Genomic DNA, 23,090 nt, shown 5'->3' with positions numbered 1-23,090 from the left:
GTAAAAAGCACATCTCATCGCGTGACTCATACGCGAATTTTCATCTGTTGCTCGATGGCCATGCGCAGGAATGGTACTGGCCGTACACTGAAGAACATCCGGATGACAGCGCTGTGAATGTCCAGGCATTCCGAGCGGCGATAGTGGAACATTTTCGCAAAGCGAACTGCGAAGAAGAAAGTCGTCAGGCGATGAACGAGCGCAAGCAAGAATACAAAGAAAAGTTCGAGGAGTACTATGCTGTAGTGCGGTGAATGGAGCTAACGATGAGGACAAGGTTACCGGAGCTAAGTTTGGTCAATCTGATGCGGAGAAACCTCAAGCCCAAGATCAAAAATCTGATTTTCGGCTGCCATATCGAGCCACTGGAGGACCTTAGGAGGGAATGCCGGCGCGCGGAGAAGCACTTGGTCGACCATGAGGCGAAGCCATATCGCAGGAAGGCTCTGAACGAACTGGAAAACGGACGCAGTGATAATGATTCGGAGTCACTTGAGGCATTTCACCAATCCACTAGGTGACGCCAGTGCGGCGGAGAGGGATATCCAACCACCGGGAAGAGTCGACGGCCATGGTTGCGACGGTAGGCTGCATAGCATGATTTGCTATAAAAGCAATCAGCCCAGCAGGCAGTTGTGCCAGAGTTGTCAGCCAAAAAACCAGGAGAACGGCGGGAAACCCGGGGAGCCTTGCCAGCGTCGTCTGACCCCGGAAAAATAGGCGCATCGAATTTCGATAGTGATATTCGTGAAGGAAACTCTATCACAATTTTAACCAAACAAGACCATACATTTCTAACAAACCAATATAGAGTTTTGAAGAACAACAACGAGGTGAAGTCTACGAGCAGAACGTCGCCCCGTCTTCCACTGGACGAGAGACAAGCTAGGTACGATGCTGCGCGGGATCGAATATTCGGAGTTTCGCCGAAATTGGAGTCACCGCGCGAAAAGGACAGCGAGCCTAGGGCGTTAAAAGCTGGAACGAGCCGTAGGTGGCGGAAGGTTCTCGATGTGCGTGGGCGCTCGTGCGAGAAGCGACACGAGGCGAAAGCGATAGAGGAGGCCGTAATCCGCGATGCGACCGATAAGCGACCATACCTACAGGTGGAGATCGAAGGAACAAAGGTGCACGGATTGCTGGACAGTTGCGCGTCAATTAGCTACTTCGGGTCAGTGGCGCGCGGTTGGGAGGAGAAGATGGGAAACAAGTTGCTGAAGCTGAGAGAGAACCTGAAAACGGCGGATGGGAAAGCTCAGACAGTGGTTGGCAAAATTCGAGTTGAGATAAAGTGGCGGGGAAAGACAGATGACGATGTACTTGGTGCCCAGATTGAAGTAAGAGCTGTACCTGGGGATCGACTTCTGGGACACTTTTGGGGTGGCGCCCATGGTGGTCTCAGAATTAGAACTAAAGAGGGTGGAGAGACTTTTTCCGTCATTCCAAGAACTTGGCCTCGGTAGAACTCACCTCATTCGAGGTGCCGGATGACACCGTACCGATAAAGCAGCGTCACTACCCGATGTCGCCCGTCAAAAAGAAGTACGCGTATCAGGAAATCGATCGCATGCTAAAGTTGGATGTCATCGAGGAAAGCAACAGTGCGTGGAGTTCACCTATAGTGCTCATGGAGAAGCCGGGAAAGAAGCGATTGTGTGTGGACATGAGGAAGCTCAATGAGCGCACTAAAAAGGTCGCTTATACAACGCAGCACGTGGAAGGGATTTTGGCACGGTTACAGGAAACGCACTACATCTCGGGCATCGATCTTAAGGATGCGTTCTGGCAAATTCCACTGGAGGAATCATCAAGGGAGAAAACGGAATTCGCGGTCCCTGGGCAGCCAGTTCAATGTGATTCCATTCGGGCTGTGTAATGCGAGTCAGCAGCTATGTAGGTTGATGGATAAAGTAATCCCATCGCGTCTGTGAGAGAACGTGTTTGTATATATAGATGATCTCTTGGTATGCTCATCGGACTTCCAGACCCACATGGTACACTTGACGGAAGTGGCCAAATGTCTCGCCAATGCCGGTCTAACAATAAATTTGCAAAAGTCGAAATTCTGCCAAAAAGAGCTAAAATACCTCGTTTTTGTAGTAGGGCAAGGAGAACTGAAGACTTGGCGGATAAGGTGCGGTCGATCATCGAATTTCCGGTACCCGCGACCATAAAGCAGTTGCGTCGATTTCTGGGCATGTGTGGATGGTATAGGCGGTTCATACCAAATTTTGCCACCATCGCCGCCCCAATGATTGAGTGTTTGCGCAAGGCAAAATTGTTCGCAATGACGGAACAAGCGGTATAGTCGTTCAACGGATTAAAAGCGTCGCTAACCTCCACAGACGTGCTGATCAATCTCGACTTCACCAAACACTTTTATGTCCAGTGCGATGCGTCGACTCAAGGTATTGGCAGCGTTTTATTTCAGAAGAATGAAGAAGGCAACGAAAGACCTATCTCCTTCATGTCGCAAAAGCTAAATTCGGCCCAACGTAACTATACAATCACCGAGCTTGGGTGTCTGGTAGTGATTGTAAGCGTGAATAAATTTCGAGCATACATAGAGGGTTTGCCGTTTACCATTATCACGGACCACATGAGTTTGAAGTGGCTGATGGGACAAATGGACCTGTCCGGACGTTTAGCGAGGTGGAACCTGAAATTGCAAGGTTTCGACTTTAAAATCGAACACAGGAAGGGATCGGAAAATGTCGTGCCAGACACGCTGAGCAGAATGCATATGGAGGAGGTCACCGAGCTGGAAGTGGAGGCCGACATAGATTTCGCGTCGCCCGAGTTCGCCAATGAAGCCTATAGATCACTGAAGTGCCACATAGAACAGAACTCCGAACGGTTACCGGATATGTGCGTGAAGGATGGTGTGGTCTACAAAAGAGTGCGGCCGAGATGCATAGAGGAGGCAGAGGAGTCGGCGTGGAGAGTATGGGTGCCCGAGGGATTGAGACAACACCTTTTAGAAAAGGCACACCCCGATAGATCTGCTGGACATGGTGGCATGGCGAAGACACTGTATCGCTTGAAGGGTAGATTCTTCTGGCCTCGAATGGTGAGAGCGGTTCGAGACTTTGTTGCGAGTTGCGAATTAAGCAAATACTCCAAAGCACCGAATCAATCGTCTCGTTCGCCAATGACCGACCGTTTCGTGACTGAGAGACCATTCGAGAGGATATACGTAGACTTCTGTGGACCATACCCGCGCACAAGGGCTGGACACACGGTCATATTTGTGGTGCTGGACTATTTAACTAAATTCATTTTTTTCAAACCAATGTGACAGGCGACGGCGTCGGACGTCATAAGCTACCTCGAAAGGGATATATTCGATACCTGTGGCATGCCAGAGACCCTGCATTCGGACAATGGGAGGCAGTTCTTGGCGGATTCCTTTGCGGGATTTCTCGCCATATACAGGGTGAAGCACGTAAAAACCGCACCCTATGCGCCACAGGCGAACGCATCGGGAAGGGTTAATCGCTCGTTGCTAGCGATGCTCAGAATATATATCGACGGGAAGGATCAACTCGCCTGGGATCAACACGTATCACATGCGGCATTCGCGTTGCGAAGCGTAGTACACGAGGCCATAGGCATTGATCCTTACAGAGCGGTGTTCGGGCAGACAATAGTTCAACATGGGAAAGCCTAAGAGACCCTACGGCGACTGGAGGCGTTGCGAGAAAGCGACATAGAGGTCTTGCATAGGGGATATCGCATGAGCCTGATGCGCGAGGGATTAATCCGCAGTCTGGAAGAGGCATATAAGAAGGGACAGCAAATGTACAACACGAGGGCTCGGCCGGCTAGGTACCGAGAAGGAGAGATAGTGTATCGGCCCAACTTTAAACTAAGCAATGCGATGGAAGGCTATAACACGAAGCTCGATAGGTTGTACCTCCGATCTATGGTGCTGGCAGCGAAAGGTAACGCCCTTTATGAGCTAGGACACTCGTTGTTGTTGTTGTAGCAATGCTCGCCCCACCTAATAGCCGCGACCGATCACAAATTGTCATCAATATCCTCTAACGGGAGTCCAAGGAAACTTGCCGTTTCAACAGGGGTGGACCATAAGGAAAGGGGTGTTAGAGGCGTTGGTTCCACATTACAATTGAAGAGATGGTTGGTGTCATGTGGGGACACATTGCAAGCGGGGCATACATTTTGTATGTCGAGGTTGATTCTGGATAGGTAAGAGTTTAACCTGTTAGAGTATCCAGAACGAAGTTGAGCAAGAGTGACACGCGTTTCCCTGGGGAGTATGCGTTCCTCTTCCGCAAGTTTTGGATAATTTTCGTTAAGTACTGGATTCACCGGGCAATTCCCGGCATAAAGGTCCGACGCCTGTTTATGGAGTTCACCAAGGACCTGCATTGTGTTTTTTCACTTCATACGACTGGGTTCTCAGGTGCCGTATTTCCTCAGAATGCTTACGGAGATGACTCCTTAAGCCCCTAGGCGGTGCTGGTTCATCAATCAGATGTCTGTTGGGATGCCCAGGTTTCTGGGTATTCAACGGGAACTGTTTGGTCAGCATCTCATTTCTCTCCCTGATGGGGAGTATTCTCGCCTCATTATGCAGATGGTGTTCTGGGGACATAAGAAGACAGCCCGTGGCGATTCTGAGAGCAGTATTTTGGCAGGCCTGTAGTTTCTTCCAGTGGGTGATTTTTAGGCTTGGCGACCATATGGGTGACGCGTAGCACGTAATCGGCTGGCTAATTGCTTTGTATGTAGTCATGAGCGTTTCCTTATCTTTTCCCCAAGTACTGCCAGCGAGGGATTTGAGGATTTTGTTACGGCTCTGAATTCTCGGAACAATTGCGGCTGCGTGCTCACAAAAATGTAGATCCTGATCAAACGTCACACCCAAGATTTTGGGGTGTCGGACAGTCGGTAGCGTAGTGCCATCGACGTGGATGTTCAAAATGGTCGACATTTGGGGCGTCCATGTTGTAAATAAGGTCGCGGAAGATTTAGTCGGTGATAATGCCAGGTTTCGCCAGGCGAAAAAACTGGAGAGATCAGGGAGGTAGCCGTTTATTTTATTGCATAACGCATCGATCTTTGGGCCTGGGCCTGTGGCCATTATTGTGCAGTCATCGGCGTAGGAAACGATTGTGACTCCTTCCGGTGGTGAAGGTAGCTTAGATACGTAGAAATTAAACAAAAGTGGGGATATGACACCACCCTGTGGCACCCCCTGTTTAATTCTCCTTTGTTTTGATGTTTCGTTTCTAAATTGCACCGATGCCTGCCGACCACCCAGATAATTTGCGGTCCACCTTTTAAGACATGGGGGAAGGATAGACCCTGCCAGGTCCTGCAGTAACGAGCCATGGTTGACCGTATCAAAAGCTTTTGATAGGTCTAGCGCTACGAGTACTGTTCTATGGTGGGGGTATTGATTTAAACCGCAATTTATCTGGGTGCTAATGGCATTTAGCGCGGTGGTAGTGCCATGGAGTTTTCTAAAGCCATGCTGATGAGGGGCTAGCTGCAAATTTGCTCGGAAATAAGGAGCAAAATGGCTTCAAGCGTCTTTGATAGGAGAGATATCGGACGATACGACTCACCTATGTTAGCTGGTTTCCCAGGCTTTAGTAGCGGGACCAGCTTGGCCATTTTCCATTTCTCAGGTATGACAAAGGTGGAAAGAGACAGATTGAAGACATGCGCTAAATATTTGAACCCCTCTTTCCCTAGGTTTTTAAGCATCGGCATGGCTATGTCGTCTGGGCCCACTGCTTTGGATGGTTTAGCACGACCAATGGCGTCCTCAACCTCTTTAGCGGTGATGGTGATTGGTGACGCGCTGAATTTGTGTTTATGTGCGCGTCTATTGGCTCTCCGTCTATCTTTGTCGACCGTAGGATGCATTATAAATTGTCGGCAGAAAGCGCTCGCGCATTTTTTCGCGTCCGACAGCACTTTATCGCCAAAGGCGATGGAAACTTTGTCTTTGTGCTTAGTCGGATTCGATAGGGACTTTACGGTGGACCAAAGTTTACCCACACCGGTAGAGAGGTTACAACCTCTTAGGTGCTCCTCCCATTTCGCCCGCTTGTGTTCATCTACAAGCGATCTGATGCGTTGGTTTATATCCCTTATTTGGGGGTCGCCTGGGTCAAGCTGTCTTATAAGGTCACGTTCTCTCGATAAGTTTACGGCCTCCGCCGGGAAGTGGGGCCGGATTTCGGGAATTCTCCCGGCGGGAATGAAATGTGCCGAGGCGGATTTAATGACCTTACGGAAGGCACGCTCCCCTTGACGGGCATCAGTCGGGATAGGGAGGGCAGCTAGGCGGCTGTCTGTAAAGGATTTATATTCTTCCCACTTTCCTTTTTTGAAGTTTATGAAAGTGCGTTTTTCAGTGACGATGAAGTCGGCGTTACGCTCAAGCGAAATAAGTATGGGAAGGTGGTTGGATGCCAATGTTACCATCGGCTGCCAGTTGACGCAGTTTACGAGTTCTGCGCTCACGATTGAGATATCTGGCGAGCTGTGACAGCTTCCTACCATACGTGTGGGGGCGCCTCCGTTTATTGTGCAGAACGTCGTTTCTTCTATTTGATCCGCCAACATCTCACCCCTACTGTCCGCCCGCAGGTTTGAATGCCATAGATCATGATGGGCATTGAAATCGCCTAAGATAATGCGATTGTTGCCAGTGAGTAAGGCCCTGATATTAGGGCGGTATCCACTGGGGCAACAGGTGGCAGGAGGGATGTAGATGTTGATGATTTCTAGGTTTGCATCGCCTGACCGGACAGATAGGCCTTGACGTTCTAAGACATTGTCCCTGCGGTCGATGCCAGGATCAAATATACAATATTGCACAGAGTGGTGTATGATAAAGGCGAGACCGCCTCCATTTCCGCTCTCGCGGTCTTTCCTGTGGACGTTATACCCAGAGCAGGTCTGCAATGCAGATCTTGCTGTGAGTTTAGTCTCTTGAATCGCAGCAATGCGGATGTTGTGCCGCTTCATGAAATCGACTATCTCCGTAATCTTCCCAGTTAGTCCATTACAGTTTAACTGCAGAATTCTGAAGTGCATAAGGGGAGACGTCGCCACTCTGGGGGTAAGTGACGCGTGACTACGCCTGGGTTGGGGAAGGCCAGGACGCAATTGCTGTTGTGGCCCTAGGACTGGGCGTCCTTGGGCAAGCATTGGGGTACCCGGATGATTTGGGTTTGCGACCTGGCAACATGGCGCGATGAAACCCGTCGGGGGGTTGCCGTCGCAGAGACCAGAACATATAGGGAAGTGGCACCACCCAAGGCAGGAGCTGCATTGGGCGGATGTCGCAAACATATATATTCTGTGCTGGCAAACGGTGCAAACGGAGGTAGGGACTAAGAGTCTGTTTCCCTGACCTACACGATTGCTGCCGGAAAAGAGGGGGGGAGAAGACGAGGGCAGGGGCTGTTGCTCAGCATTGCTTCCGACTCTACTACGAAGATTGTAGTTATGAGTGGTAGCAGCTGTTTGAGTTGTTGGCGCCGTGAGGCGCGAGCAGCAGCGGGTACTTGTTGTGGCTTGCTGAGCAGCGGGGCTGCTGGAAGGTAGTGGCGGGGCGCTTAGACGTAGACTAAGGGACGCCCTTGGGCGTGAACAGCAAGGAGCCACAAAAGATTTATAAAAGTTACGTGGACGTCGGGTTTTGGGATCAAGCCCAGAACAACCTGTCCGATGCAACCATTCCTTGCACGAGACACACTGAACAGAGTATGACCGTCCTAAAAAGATTCTTTTCCGGCAGATGCTGCAAAACCATTTCTCAGGACCGGGGTCAGGAGACGGACCCGGATTGGATTCGACGCCTTCCCGGAGTAAGAGAATATGGAGCAGTCCTGCTGCAAGGAGCTGCTGGGAGGATGACAATTTGTGGGAGGGACGAAAGAAATTAGATGGGGTCACACTGAAATGACAGTCCTTGGTCGGGAAAAATCCCGAGTCGCTCCGGTACATAGAACCGACTGCCTTGGGACGTCGGGACGACCCGTGGAAGTCTACCATGCAAAGTACATACGGCGATAGGGATGGACTGACTGATCTACCGGCCTTACGAGGGCATCGTCGAGCGGAGTGGGGTTAAGCCAAGAAACGATCTGGCAATTTCTCCACTTGCGGGCCGTGTCAATAATGACAGCTGTCAGGCGTCAACCACAGCCAACTCTCGTTCATTGCTGTTTCCGCCTTTTTTATCGTGGGAGCAGGCAGCGCGGTCATTATAAGCACAAGTGAAAGCCAAAAGTGCGATCGGGAATCCAGCGCATCCAATAAAGGACGCGGCAAACCTCAGGTACACCAACGGCTCATCGGGAACAGTAAGCGGAGAGCCAGGAATCCGTGCGATTATTTCGGGTAGCAAGCAAACGGAAAAGAATTTACAGCATGGTAAGTAGATACCTTGCAAGCAAGAAAAATTAAGATGATAAAAATATCATTATTGGGAAGTGTCGGGCGACGTCTTCAGCGGAAAGCAGACGCCACACCGACGATTTTAGCGGTTGGCAACTTGGGGCAAACGATCGAGCTGGCGCACCCACGCTTTCCAAAAGCACAGGTAGCAACACCGCCTTCACAAGTGAGGCCACCATACAAATATAACGCCACCTGTGGCGTGGCTCGACAGCCCACTACATGGCGACAGAGCCATCGCCATTGTACACCATGTTGCTGCGACTGTAACCATCAAGGCGAAGGCGACAATACATACCCCATTATCGCCCCGACCATCACCACCACCTGTATGACTAAAACCCCATCATCGACACGACCAAGAACACCAAACACACCAGGGCGACAGTGGATGTACCACCCGCATCTCTAGGTGCCAGCGCAGCGGACTCGTCAAACTCAAGGAATCAGGTTTCGTTAGGTTAAGTGTAGAGGGGTAGTGAATAAATAGTGTATGTTGTAAGGGGAGAAAACTTAGAGCGGGATACGCACGTGCGTGAGTTCTGCACCCGAGTAGGCAGGGTAGTGTTAAACGGGCGGGGAAGTGCGAGGGCGTGCGTGCCTGTGCACATGTAAATTCAATCGCAATAGTGATTAAACAGAAAGTGTAAACTTGTTGTGAGAGGACGTGCATGCCTACACATACATAAGTCCGGTGGCACACAAAGAATTTTGATTCTACATTAAATTTGAGATTATTGTGAGCCTCAGGTCAGCGCTGTCGTCACTTGACTCCCAAGGGGAGTAGGAGGCAAAGAAAGAACTATGGTTTCACCATTGGCGTAATGAAGCCAAATCCCATTCACCTGTAATTCAAGACGTCTTGTAGGCCAGGGAAGGGGGGAATAAAAACTGTAATTTAAGACTGTCTTGGGATGTTGCCACCCAACAAGGAGTAGGGATTAGACGGGGCCTTCACCTAGAGGTCATGTCAGATTTACCTTAACACCATTTTTGACCATACATATATATTATTGTTATTTTTTTTTTTTTGAAATAAAGCCATTCTCGTATGGAGCCGAGTGGATGCATGTGCGTGTACGGGGGGAAGTAAGCCCATTTAACTTCGGAGGGAGCATAAATACAGCATGTGTAATTTAGTGAAAGGGGTTGTGGAAGCGTACACACCCATACATGCACTAGGTCCATATCCATATAATCGTATATGCAAACATCCATAGTCTAAGTTAAGCAAACTCATGAAGAGGCGGGCTGTTGGAGTCCAGAGTTTATTTTATTAGATGACTCAATTGATAGATTTTAAAATTGGAATATTGGTAACTGACCCAGGTGGTCAATAGGTGTAAAATCGCACAAATCTAATTTCTTTTGAATCACTTTGATGTTGACGCTGTGCTGCATCGAAGCTAAGGCAAGCGCATTTCAAACATCGAATTTCGTACATATTAGCTGTATTAGTATGTATTTAAGAGTGAGGCATTGTTGAATTTAATATTGAAAATGGTCCATTTCTTATTTCAGGTGCGTTAGGGACGGACGGACATTGGGGCGACATGGGCGAGTTAGGATTGAAAGGGTAAGGGGGGATGAGTTTTGGGGTCAAAAACAACAACAACATCGCCACTGCCGACCAAAGGAAGGATGGGTACAGAGTGGCCGGCCAAGCACCATCTATGGCTAAGTGGGGGGGGGGGGGGGGTTTCAGGGGGCCAACCCATGGGGGAAATGGGGCAGTGATGGGAAATAAGGGGGATCGGGATGAAGTGACATCCCCGGAGTGTGAAACAAGTGGAAGGATCGGTACGATTTTTTTTGTATGGTGCGTGCATAGTGCGGGGCGACGCAAGAACCACCCCACAGTCCGGCGAGCTAGTTCGTACAAAAATGCAAGCGTACCGGCGCAGACCCCGACATGCCAAGTGGGTGAGAGTGAGGGAGTAGGCTGGCCCGAGAGTTTAGACTCACTCCACCGCTGGATGAAAACCCGTACGTAACAGTTGTTCAAAGTTCATAGTTCTTTTTTATAAGTTTAATACATTTATAAGTTTAAATTCTTTATATAAAGTACTGTGTGATTAATAAACTGTGAAAGTAATAAAAACCCAGCTAGATATCTATAATTTATTAAATTGGAATTATATTGAAAAAGAACTAACGTCAGTAACCTCGTGTGTATAATGGAGCGCATCAAGATATTATATGGCCGGATGAAGCGATATAACACAGGTGCAGCATTTTACAGGATCGCTATGGATTTCGCAGGTCCATTTCCTACTAAAAACCGCGGAAACAAATATGTACTGGTGGTTATGGATTATTTCAGCAAGTGGCCAGAGGTATACCCAATCCCAAATTAAGAAGCGGAAACAGTAAAAGAAGTGTTTACAAACAATTGGGTTGCAAGGTGTGGTGAACCAATGGTGCTACATTCTTACCAGGGGAGAAGTTTTGAATCAGCTGTGTTCCAAGAAATGTGTAAGAAGTTGGGCATTCGAAAAACACGGAAAACAGCAATGCATCCACAGTGCGATGGTATGGTGGAATAGAACCTTGGAGTGGCACTTAAGGAAAGTAGTCGATTAGTTTCATAAAGAGTGGGATACACACATATCATTATTCTTGATGGCTTACTGATCGGCAGTGCATGAGGCAACGGGCCAAACTACCGCAAATGTAATTTTTAGCAATGACCTTCGACCGCCATACGAGTCCCATACAAAGTTGTAAAACGGATCAACGATGTAGTTTACCGCATACAAACAATTGGCAAACCACGAAACAAAATGAAAGTGGTTTATTTGGAAAGGCTGGCAGCATTTAGATCAGAAAATCGTCTGATCGAAAATGGTCCGACTTAGGTCGGGTGCAGTGCGGAGAATTTTAGCATCACTAAACTGTTAATAAATAAAGGCACAACAACAAGAACATTAAACCAAGCCACACTTCTGTACATGAACAAAACAATCATCATTTACACACATGAAGGCAACGAAGAGATACTTCACACAAACACATGTAATCATCAGCCGAAGTAGTTACTCACACATACACCCGCATATGGCTATAAGAAAAACATAAACTACAAATATAGATGTATATAGATGTTAACAAAGCAGGAGATACAAAAGTTTTAGAAGGTGAAGGAGAAATATGCTAATGAAGCAACAGAGAGTATAAAAGCAATGCAAGCTGAGTAGTCAGAAATCAGTTTTAATTTAAACATGCTATTGGTTGCGTAGTATAATTGTGAAGTACTACTCCCAAAGTAATCTAAATAAAACAGTTTGCAATATTGAATATTGGAGTGATTTATTCAACAGTTTAGCGATTCGAACCTTAGCAGAAGGTTTCAAAAAAGCGGAATTTCAAATGATTGTTGAGATAAAAGATTGTTTAGTTCATCATCTTGTTGCTGTTCCTTTTCTAAAATTTAAAATTAAGTTCTGAATTTTGAATTGCCTCTATTTCAAATGCCCTAGATAAAGTATCAGCTACCATATTTGCTTGCCCAGTAATATGCTGAATATCACTTGTAAATTGTGCAATAAATTCAAGATGTCTGGTTTGTCGTGGACTTCGTTCAGTTTTTAAATTGAGAGCGAAAACTAAGGGCTTTGATCAGTAAACACAGTGGCCCGTAGTCATAGTCGAAATAAAAGAGAGTTTTATTGGTTTAGACATGGTTCTAAATTAAGTATCATTTCAAGTCTGTTATAATCGACTTAAACACTATTTTATCTCTAAAAAAGTATTTTAAATGTAAAATGACATGAGCGCAATTTTAACTTATTAAAATAGGTTTTAAATTGGTGGTCTGCTGACAAAAGTTGCGAGAAATTAAACAAAAAAGGGCTTCCCCGACAAGCAAATATAAATCAGGAACTTATTTAATATCGCTAGAAAGCGTATACTGAAATATGTTTGTGACGAAAATTACACAATTTTAAAATGTGCGATGGTTACTTAGCTCCACATATGCGAAATCTTCAATTAAGATTATTCCGCATTTATAGATATACATATGTGAGTTTTGATATTTTAGTATCTTTTGAGGAAAAAGTAGCATCCCATATTGATTTTGGCATTAAATATAGAAATAAGTATTCAATGGTCGATTTTTAATACATGTCGTAAGCAATAATCCGAAGGCGGCAAGGTAATACCTTTATTCTGTCAAGAGATTTTTGCATAAAAAAAGGTTTAAGACTTTCATGTGGTTGTTGTAATTTTGGTGATTTTGTTGTACAAAGAAAAGAATTAACTAAATGGGCGTTTTGCGCGGATACAATTTTCACCAGTTTCACAGCCGTTTGAGAGTAATTTTTTGATTTTTTGTGAATATCTGTTAATAAATGAACAATTTCTTATTTCGGACTTCTGATTATTGAATTACGTTGCAGAAATCTTGAATTCAGTTCTCCTGGCATTTCCTTTTGTGCCATCTATTCCCTTTTACATTTTTCAATTCCTCTTAAAATAAAGCGTACTAGCAACAAAAACTTTAAGAACTGCTTGGTGCGGGCTCTGTTGTACTACTTCCCTCTTAGTCTATGTCATGACTGACTGGAGTTCAGTGGTTTTCCAATGTAAACGGGACTAACACTTTGCAGGTCCATGTACAATGGCTCAACATTCTAGGCCACTTCTTTCCTATGGAAAACTATACTAAACTCCCTTTATTTATGCTAATTTTGCGAAGACAAACCCAAACTTGATTTAACTTGATTATCATTGAACATTCTGCATACTTATACAGTACAGAGATTAGCCGAATAGGGGGTTTGGGTCTATTAAATTAAACGGTTTTAACGGTTAGGCCCAAATAACATTATAGTGCAACGAATTTAGGGAAACTTCTACTAACGTTCGTATCGCTAAATTGTTGAATAAATAACTCCAATATTCAATAATGCAAAATGGTCTTTATTAGACTACTTGAAAGTACCTCACAATAACACTTATACTTCGCAATCAATAGCGTGCTTAAATCAAACTGATTACTGACTACTCAGCTTTCACTGCTTTTATACTCTGTGCCCAAATGTCTAGACGTTTCTTCTGCTAGAATTTTCTACTTGGTTACCAACTATACTCGTCGCGTGGGTTTCTGTAGTTTATAGCCTCTCGCATAGCCAAATACGCGTGTACATATATGTGAGTACTACTTCAACTGATGACCGTGTGTGATCTGTGTGTGAGTTATCTCTTCGTTGCCTTGTATGTATGTGGGTAAATGATGATTAATCCTAGAACGCATAACCGGGTACCCAGAACCACTGTCACTAGAGTGTTGAACCTTATAATCTAGGAAACTACAGTATTTTTGTATCGTTTAAGTCAATGCTTGCAGGTTTCAGTTGAGGGGTTCCCAGATATAAGTTCCAAGGTCGACACCTACGCGAACGCATAACCGGGTACCCGTGTACCCTTCAAATATTTAACAATTTATTTGCTTTAATAGGGAATTTTTTTGCGGATTGTAAAAATATATTAGAAAACATGAATCTTTAAACAAAAAATATTGTATTTTGTAGACATATACTAATTTTCTTACTCGCAAACGGTACAGATACAATTTGTCACCGAATGTACCAGGCACATTGGTTTTGCAGATGCTGCATACTTTTTGCGTTTTTCTTCTTCGTTTGGGGGTTGCAGTATAACATAGGTAGCAGGATCCACTTACCGGTTTTCTCGAGCTTGTCGCAATAAGTAAGTAACTCACTGATCAGCACACAATCTGTAATAATTTTTACTTATGAATTTTGTTACTGTGCATTTGTAACGGTAAAAACTTGTAAGTGGACACACGGGTACCCCCCTCATGCATTTGCGTGAGGCGTAGCATAACCTGATTAAGGTTCAGTTGGTCTTGTATATGAATATCAATAGAAATTTGACGCATCCAACGCTTTTATTTAATTGTCTGATCAACGCCCTAGACTGATGAGGAGTGTGAAGACTACTACCTAGGACCTACCTAATTATTTTCTATCTTTAAGTATTATTACTACTTAATGTAAGTATTGTTTTCAATAAAACCGTTTAACTTAAAAAATTTTTTTTTATTATTTTTTCTCTTTAATATAAACAACATTTACTAGAACTAAAATTTATCTAACAACAGCCGCAGGGTTACATTTGGTAGGTAGTAGCCAAAATAAAGTTTTGAAAAAGGCTTTTTATTTGATGATCTCACCGTGGCTGCCGTGGTATGATTGTAGCGTGCTCCGCCTACCACACTGAAGATCCTGGGTTCTCTGCCCGGGAAAAACAACATTAAAATTTTAGAAACAAGTTTTTTCAATTGAAGAACATTTTTCTAAACGGGATCGCCCCTCGACAGTGTTTGGCAAGCACACAGAGGTTATTTCTGCCATGAAAAGCTCTCAGCGAAAACTCATCTACCTTGCAGATGCCGCCCGGAGTCGGCATAAAACACTCCCACTATTTTGTAGGTAAACTTAAAAGCAGCACGGCGCAAATGGGAAGAGAAGCTCGCCTAAAATCTCTTCGGAAGTTATCGCGCCTTACATTTATTTATTCATTTATTGGAACGATTTCTCGCCTTCACTTACCAAATTTGGTTTTGATACAAATCAGTTTCGACGCTGTGCCCTCTTCAGTCACTAATTTCTGTAGCGAAATATCTTGGCATAATTATCGTCTCCAAGTTAAAGCGCGGTATCCACATCATAAAAAAACGCTCAAGGAAAATTGTGTATATCTTGTGTCAAAAGTAGTAGCAGCTAAGTAATTTTGACATTTTCTTTATCTCTCTGTTCAGGATAAAGTGGCGTCACTTCCCTGCAAGACACGAAAGTCAGATTCAGCAATGCATTATAAGAAAATTTGTAAAAATTAACATATTTGAATTAGTACTGCAAGTTAAGTTAAAAGATAATACACTAAACAATAGAAAAAGAACACTTACGCCCAAATAGAATTGGAAATTCCATACGAAAAACTCATAAATACAGTCACTGTTATCCTTGGTATTTAACCAACTATGTTTTTACAGGGTCGTTGCTTGAGAAATAATGAACCGCATATATATTTCTTAAAAAACCAGGGCCCCCTTCTGAGTCAGCTGAATACCACTTGATAAACGAAATATTTTTTTATGAACGATTTTTGTATGGAAGTTTTCGTTTTTTACAATGTGGATACCGCGCTTTAGCTGGAAACGCAATGTTGAGAAGTGATCAGAGAAAGCTCTGCCAACTTATTGTACCTACAAGAGGACTTTCGGTAGGAACTGGAGACTATATCATATATGCTCAACTTAGCTATACGATCTGTGCTACCGTATGGCGCTCTATTTGGTGAGAGGTGCTAAACAAAAATGGCAATATACTAAGGGACTCAAGTGGTTGTGTAGCGCAATCATATCAAGGGATTGCTATCGCAATTAAGCCTCTCAAACCCAATTATCAACCTCACCTGCCCGTGTCGAATCCTGTTTATTTAGCAGACGAGAATCTGGCGACCCTAAGTTGCTCATGGAAGCGGGGGTTGGATGATGTGGTTAGGCTGCTACCTTTTGGTGCTATTTCCGAAAGTTACCGGATCAATATGCGGATCATTATCATTGCAAGAAGAAGAAAAATCAATAAAAGTTGCAAGGGTTAGGATGCTTGGGTGGATTGATTTAGGTGAAATGAGCGCGCACCTTATTCCCTTAAGCCAATGTAATTGGGTGAACCAACTTTTATAAATCAATCAGCAATTTACAATTTCGAGGAATTGCCCAGTAAAGAATTGATACCACTGAACGCCACCTTAAGCTGCAGTTACCCACGAACGTACGTACAAAAAACGTGTCAGCTGACACGACCTGTCTTATGAATGTGCAATGTAAACGAAAACTCACCTACGTGCAACGCACGTACGTACGTAGCACGGAACGTAGAAATCAAAACAATTTTGATTTTTTCCGTAAGAACGTGTCAGCTGATCGCTCTCTCACTAGACAGAGTTGCCTAGTAAACTTTTGTGCGCTAATTTTTGACCGTTTGCAGTTTAATGCAAAAACACCTAATTAAAGTTTGAAAAAGTGTGAAAATAATTCAAAATAATTATGTAAAAGTGCAGATTATAAATATGTAATCTATTTATACTTATTTAATATTAATTCCAGCCTTTTACATCAAAAATTAAAATAGAAAAAGTTGATGTTTCCATAAGCATGCATTCAAACAGGTCTATGGCAACGTTTTTTCGTTGCCACTACGGGCATAAATTTCGCTCAAATGTGTGTACGTACGACATACGTATACTTACGCTACACACGTCGGTGGGTAACTGCAGCTTTACTTAGTCATTTAATTCAACACTGCGCAGCTACTCACCATTTACCTTTGAGTGCTCACACAAAGTAAAAAAATGTGAACAAAGAAGCAAATGAACAAGTAAGGAAGGCTAAGTTCGGGTGTAACCGAACATTACATACTCAGCTGCCAAACTACAGCTTGCAATACTTTTGAATTACCTTCTTTTAAAAGTGGGCGATGCCACGCCCATTGTCCAAGAGTTTACTAATTTTCTATTTTTCGTCATAAGGCAACCCACCGACCAAGTTTCATCGCTTTATTCCTCTTTGGTAATGAATTATCGCACTTTTTCGGTTTTTTCGAAATTTTCAATATCGAAAAAGTGGGCGTGGATAGAGTCAGATTTCGCTAATTTTAAATAGCGATCTGAGATGAGTCCCCAGGAACTTGCATACCAAATTTCATTAACATACCTCAAAATTTACTCAAGTTATCCTGTTTACGGACAGACGGACGGATATGGCTAAATGAATTTCTTTTTTCGCCCAGATCATTTTGATATATAGATGTCTATATCTCGATTAGTTTATGCCGTTACGGGGTATCGTTATGCGAACAAAATTAATATACTCTGTGAGCTCTGCTCAGCTGAGTATAAAAATGGAAATAAACAATTTGAGAGAAGTAAAAATATGGAGTTCTCTTCGCTTACTTGCATATTTCGCCTTCGTAGTGGTGAATCACAGCAGTACCTACCCTTTGGTTGGTGCTTTATCGGTAACCGTATCGGTAACCTTATAACAGCTGATTCGACCAACCTTATGGGAATCAATGCAATTGATTATTGGTGCCGCTAATGTCGTAACCGTATCGTAGCCAACCAATTGGTTTTTGGTTTACCGTCGAAACAATAAACAGCTGATTACGTTAGGGATACGACTACAGCGATGCGACATACGGCACCAATGACTCCCGCTTTAGCTACAACTAATTGAAAAATACTCGCACATGCGACGCTGTGTTGACTCACACGACTAGCTAGTTTGCCAACCAGCCATTGACGGCAAACAGTTCTCAATCTCGTGTCATTGTATGCGTTGAAACTAGTATGTGGAAACTGTGTGATGAAGTGAAACGTTTGTCCCAGTACAATGCGCTTGTATCGATTTATAATAGTGTCAAATTTTTAAAGCAAGAAAATAAAGAGAAATACAAAATTTAAATTTAGAGCTTTGCGCTATTTTACTAGACAAAAAAATGTACAATCCAAGAAACTATTTTCCAAAAAATTTACATTCCACAGGAATTGGTTTAGTGAACTTAGCAGCATTGGGCTATAACAAAAATGAACGTAGTGATAGTGATACACCAAACCCGGGTCTATATCCAGCGCTGCCCTATCCAACAGCCCCACCAGATGCGGATGCAGCACGTCTAACTTATGACATGCCAATGCCACCAGGTGCAGCAAATTCAACACCATATCCACCAGCATCAACAGCACCATATCCACAACAACAGTCATTATATCCTACCTTGGGACAGTTAGCACAAAATGTACCCTACTCCACTGGTGGCATGATGCCGCAACCATATGCAGCAGCAGCGGCGGCGCCATATCCGTCCGCCTTTGGTTCTTCTAATGCAGCGCCAGCATATCCCACATTTGGTGCGGCGACAGCACCAGCGCTTCCCTATCCAACATCAATGCCAGGCGGTATGCCCGTACCATATAGTGTGCCACCGCCAACATCACCATCCAGCCTTTATCCAACAATACAAACGCTACCAGATGGTGCAATGCCAACATATGGTGGTGGTGGTGGCTGTGTAGTGAGTGAATCAGCAAATGAAACGCTACCAACGCTACCAACGCACAATGAAGAACCATCAGTGGGGGTGCCAGAGATACCATTTTCGGCGGTCAAAGTACCCGCAAATGAGAATATGTTTTGGATGAATGAGAAGATACGTGAAACGCGTGGTATACAAGATGACGCACATGTGCCATACGATACGCTACGAAACAGCTGTCTAGATAATGATACACTTTTTGAAGATCCCGATTTTCCAGCAAACAATGACTCACTAATGTTTTCACGACGCCCCGATCGTTATATTGAATGGTTGCGTCCGCATGAAATAACCGATGATCTGCAATTCTTCGTGGATGGCTATTTACGTTTTGATGTGCAGCAAGGTGAATTGGGCGATTGTTGGCTTCTGGCAGCAGCAGCAAATTTAACTTCCGATCCGAATTTATTCTTTCGGGTTGTGCCACATGATCAAAATTTTCAAGAAAATTATGCTGGTATCTTTCATTTCTCATTCCGGCAATATGGCAAATGGGTAGAGGTTGTGGTGGATGATCGTTTATCCACATATCGTGGTGAATTAATTTATATGCATTCAACCGAACGTAATGAGTTTTGGAGCGCATTACTGAAGAAAGCCTATGCTAACTTGCATGGTTCGTATGAGGCGCTCAAAGGCGGTACAACTTGCGAAGCGATGGAAAACTTTACAGGCGGTATTACTGAATGGTATGGCTTGAAAGAGGCGCCGCCAAATCTTTTCAACATACTCGATAAAGCCATGAATCGTAATTCTTTAATGGGTTGCTCATTAGAACCCGATCCGAATGTATTTGAGGCTGAAATACCACAAGGCCTCATACGTGGACACGCCTATTCGATATCGCGGGTATGTATGATTGGTATACACACACCAAATAGGCATGGGAAGTTACCAATGATACGATTACGCAATCCATGGGGTAATAATGCTGAGTGGAATGGTCCATTTAGTGATAATTCACCTGAATGGCGTTATATACCCGAAGCACAAAAGCAAGAGTTGGATCTCACATTCGATGCCGATGGCTAATTTTGGATGCCCTTTAAAGAGTTTCTCAACAATTTCGATCGTGTTGAAATTTGTAATCTCTCACCAGACTCACTAACTGAAGATCAACAACATGATGGCAAACGTAAATAGGAAATGCAAATGTTCGAAGGTGAATGGACTGCTAATGTGACCGCAGGCGGTTGCCGTAATTTCCTCGACACATTCTGGAGTAATCCGCAGTATGTTATAACGCTAACCGATCCTGATGAAGATGATGATGATGGCAAATGCACCGTTATAGTTGCGTTGATTCAAAAGAATCGGCGTTCGAAACGTAATCGTGGCATGGAATGTTTAACGATCGGATTTGCTATCTATCATTTGGCTGATCGTGATGTGGAGACACGCCCACAAGGTTTGAATTTTTTCTAATATGGAAGGCCGTTTTCAAATTTTATGATCGTGATCATAATGGTGAAATAGAAAGTTTCCAACTGCGTGATGCGCTCAATTCAGCTGGCTATCGTTTAAATAATCGTGTGTTGAACGCGTTGGGACGTCGTTATACATCACGCGAAGGTAAAATTACCTTTGATGATTTTCTGATGTGTGCGGTTAAGACTAAATCATATATTGACATATTCCGCGAACGCGATACCGATGACATGAATCGTGCGACATTTAGTATGGATGAATGGTTGGAAAGAACCGCCTACACGTAAGCTAAAAAGGGAGAGAGAGTTTTATCGCTTGCGTGGCAAATCACACGACTTGCATTTTGTCTGCATATCATATCGCTTACGCTGCAGTTCCCATGAATTACATTTTGTCTGCTTTCGCAATATGATATCGGATCAATTACCTGCGTTGGCTTTGCTCGTATTTGTTGAAGTGTGGTGCCAGCACATTCTTACAAGTAAGTGTGTCTGCCCCCTTGTTAAGTACCCCCCCCCCCCCCCCCTTTAAACATCTGCGTCCCGCAGGTGAGCTCCTTTTTCAGAAGGATTATTTGCATGGCCTGGCTGGTCCTGATCTATGGTCTGATTTAGCTTTGGAAAGCTGATTGTAGTAGTGAGTTTTCTCCAGATAATGTAGCATACGGCTGCCAGAATGACCAAGGCAAGAGCGTCAAAAATTATCGAAAGGTGAAAATTATTGCCAAGTTGTTTAAGCTGATTAATATTTTCCATGCTGAGGCCGTGAATGTAGTTAAGGTTCAATTTTAGTCCTTCGCTCGTGATGTTTACCAAGGGCGGTGGCAGGGCCTGCGCTGTGCGTACTGATCTGCTGGTAAATGTTTGATTTCCCACCGTTACTGTTTCGTTGTTCAAAAGAATGACGTACTTTCCATTTAGGGATGTGGAGTAGTTCCTCCTTTGTAAGAGACCTTCAAAGTTTGTAACAAATATTGTTGAGTCTGTGATCATCTCGACGGTTTTGGTGTTGTCTGGTGCAAAGTGGCATTTGGCATCGCCACCTTTAACTAGCCTAGCTAGGCACCCGTCTTCCCGAAGTTTGGTCAGGGATTTGGGAGAACAAATTGCTGTATTGCTTATCGAAGGGAAATTCTCGTTTAATCCGAACGTTTCAACTTCGTTTATTAGCATTTTTTGTAGTTGAGGTCAACGTGTTGTCCTTTTATAACAGAGGTCCGTGTTATTAGGAGTCGGTAGCCATCTGGTTTTACCTTTGGCATTGATAGTACGTACAAAAGTGTGCTACCGTTTGAATACACGGAGGCCGAGCCGTACTCTATGGCTTCAATGGTGTTCTGATATGGTAGAGAATATTCCTCCATTATGAGCCTTCCAATCTCGTCTCGATCAAGAAGATTTGTGTTAATTACGCCAGATTTCGCCATTTGGCACGCTTGGACGACTTCTGACACCTGTTCCTTTAAGATAAGGACTTTTCTCAGGTCAAGAAGCTCCATATTCTCCTCGCTAATATTTTTGCTTATAGCGTTAATATGGAGCATCGCTTCGTTTGCTTTCTCGATTGCCTCGCGGGTACCGTTGAATAGTTTTTCGTTGATCCGGTACCTACTGGTGATTGTTGTTTATTACCACGTCATTCATGCCTCGAAGAATATAGTCCCAATCCGCTGCATCTGGAGACCCAGCTATCCACTTCCATGCAGAACCAATCCAGTCAATGGAACGTACCCTTCGTGATTTGCTTATTTGTAGTTCGTGGAAACGCGGCTTAGTTTGATTTAGGTGGAATTGTAACACAGTCCCCACAGCCCTGCTTGTAATGTCGTGCTCTGTTGACTCCATCAATTTGACCAAAGCCGTGTTGAAGTAGTTTAGGTCGACCACATGGACTAAACTGAAATGTCCGTTCAGGATCCAACCATACCCATGCTCTATAGTCACCAACGGGGAGTTACAGCAGTAAATGTTCAGGCCAGAAACGCCAGATATTAATACCAAACTGCCATAAAAAAATATAATGGTTTAGATTACTTGTTTTAAAGTGCTAAGACTTTCTAGTTTCGGGGGACGGTAATTTGGATTCTTAAATTTTTCATGACTACAATTATTCGTCCTTATTTCTGGTTTTTAACAAATTTTTTTTACGATTTAAGCAACAAAAATTTTTTTTTTTAAAAATATTTTTTTTGTGTTTTTTTTTTTCTTATGGCAAAAGCATTTAAAGGCAGAACCGGCTATGATGCGTCTAGAACTTTTCACCGAAGAGGAAAGGAGAGGAAAACAAAATTTTGAATTTTTCATTGCAAGGATACAGTTAGAACTGTTCTAATTAGAGTTACACGTGGTTCCACCTTATGATGTTCTACCCATTACAAGTACAAAAAGTATAAAAACTTTTCCTTTGTTTCTTCATTTCTTATTTTTTTGTTTCTTAACCATATAAATTAATTCAATCGTTTCATTTTATACAATTTTACCGTCCCTGATTTTTGTGTGTTTTGGCAAAGACCACAGGTCATTGTATTTTGCGGTTAGTCATGTAGCCTTCTCCAGATGCCCCATAAGGGTATATCAAAAAAACAGTTTTGGGCAATTTCTTTCATTTTTTTGTTGGGCCTCTTTAGTTGTGGAAAAAATTCTTGGGCCATTTCTTTAGAAATCATTGTTTTTTTTGTTTTCTTTTTTTTTTATTTTGGGCCTTTTTTACTTGTGACAAGCAATTATTGGGCCATTTATTTAAATAAATTTTTTCTGTTGGCCTCTTTATTAGTTAGTTTTTCTGCGTGGATAGACATATTTTTTTTTTTTCTTTCGCAGTTCAATCAATTAATTGAATATTGCCAAGCGACTTTGCTTGATTGCCATTGTTTTTGCTTCGAGGATTCTCGTAGGCTTCTTGCCTCTTTTGTTTGCAGTTCTCTGTATTTTATTTATTGCCAAATGATATTATGTTGTTGCCAAAGCCATTGATTACTTTCTATTATTGATTTTATATGAGGGGATTCAAGGATTTCTTACTTGTGCTTTGTGAATTTTTTCCCCGGTGTTTGTCACTAGCGTTACCCGGTTATCCTCCCTACGACTTCCT

The 23,090-nt window shown here is 43.6% G+C and overlaps 1 pseudogene; it reads left to right on the top strand.

Moving 5' to 3' along the window:
- Positions 1–17,975: 17,975 nt before the first annotated feature.
- On the top strand, positions 17,976–19,997 carry LOC137242456 (calpain-B-like; annotated as a pseudogene).
- The last annotated feature ends 3,093 nt before the right edge of the window (positions 19,998–23,090 follow it).

The sequence above is a fragment of the Eurosta solidaginis genome, chromosome 2, assembly GCF_040869045.1.
Source record: "Eurosta solidaginis isolate ZX-2024a chromosome 2, ASM4086904v1, whole genome shotgun sequence".
NCBI classification, from domain to species: domain Eukaryota; kingdom Metazoa; phylum Arthropoda; class Insecta; order Diptera; family Tephritidae; genus Eurosta; species Eurosta solidaginis.
This window is presented reverse-complemented; position numbering and strand designations above follow the sequence as displayed.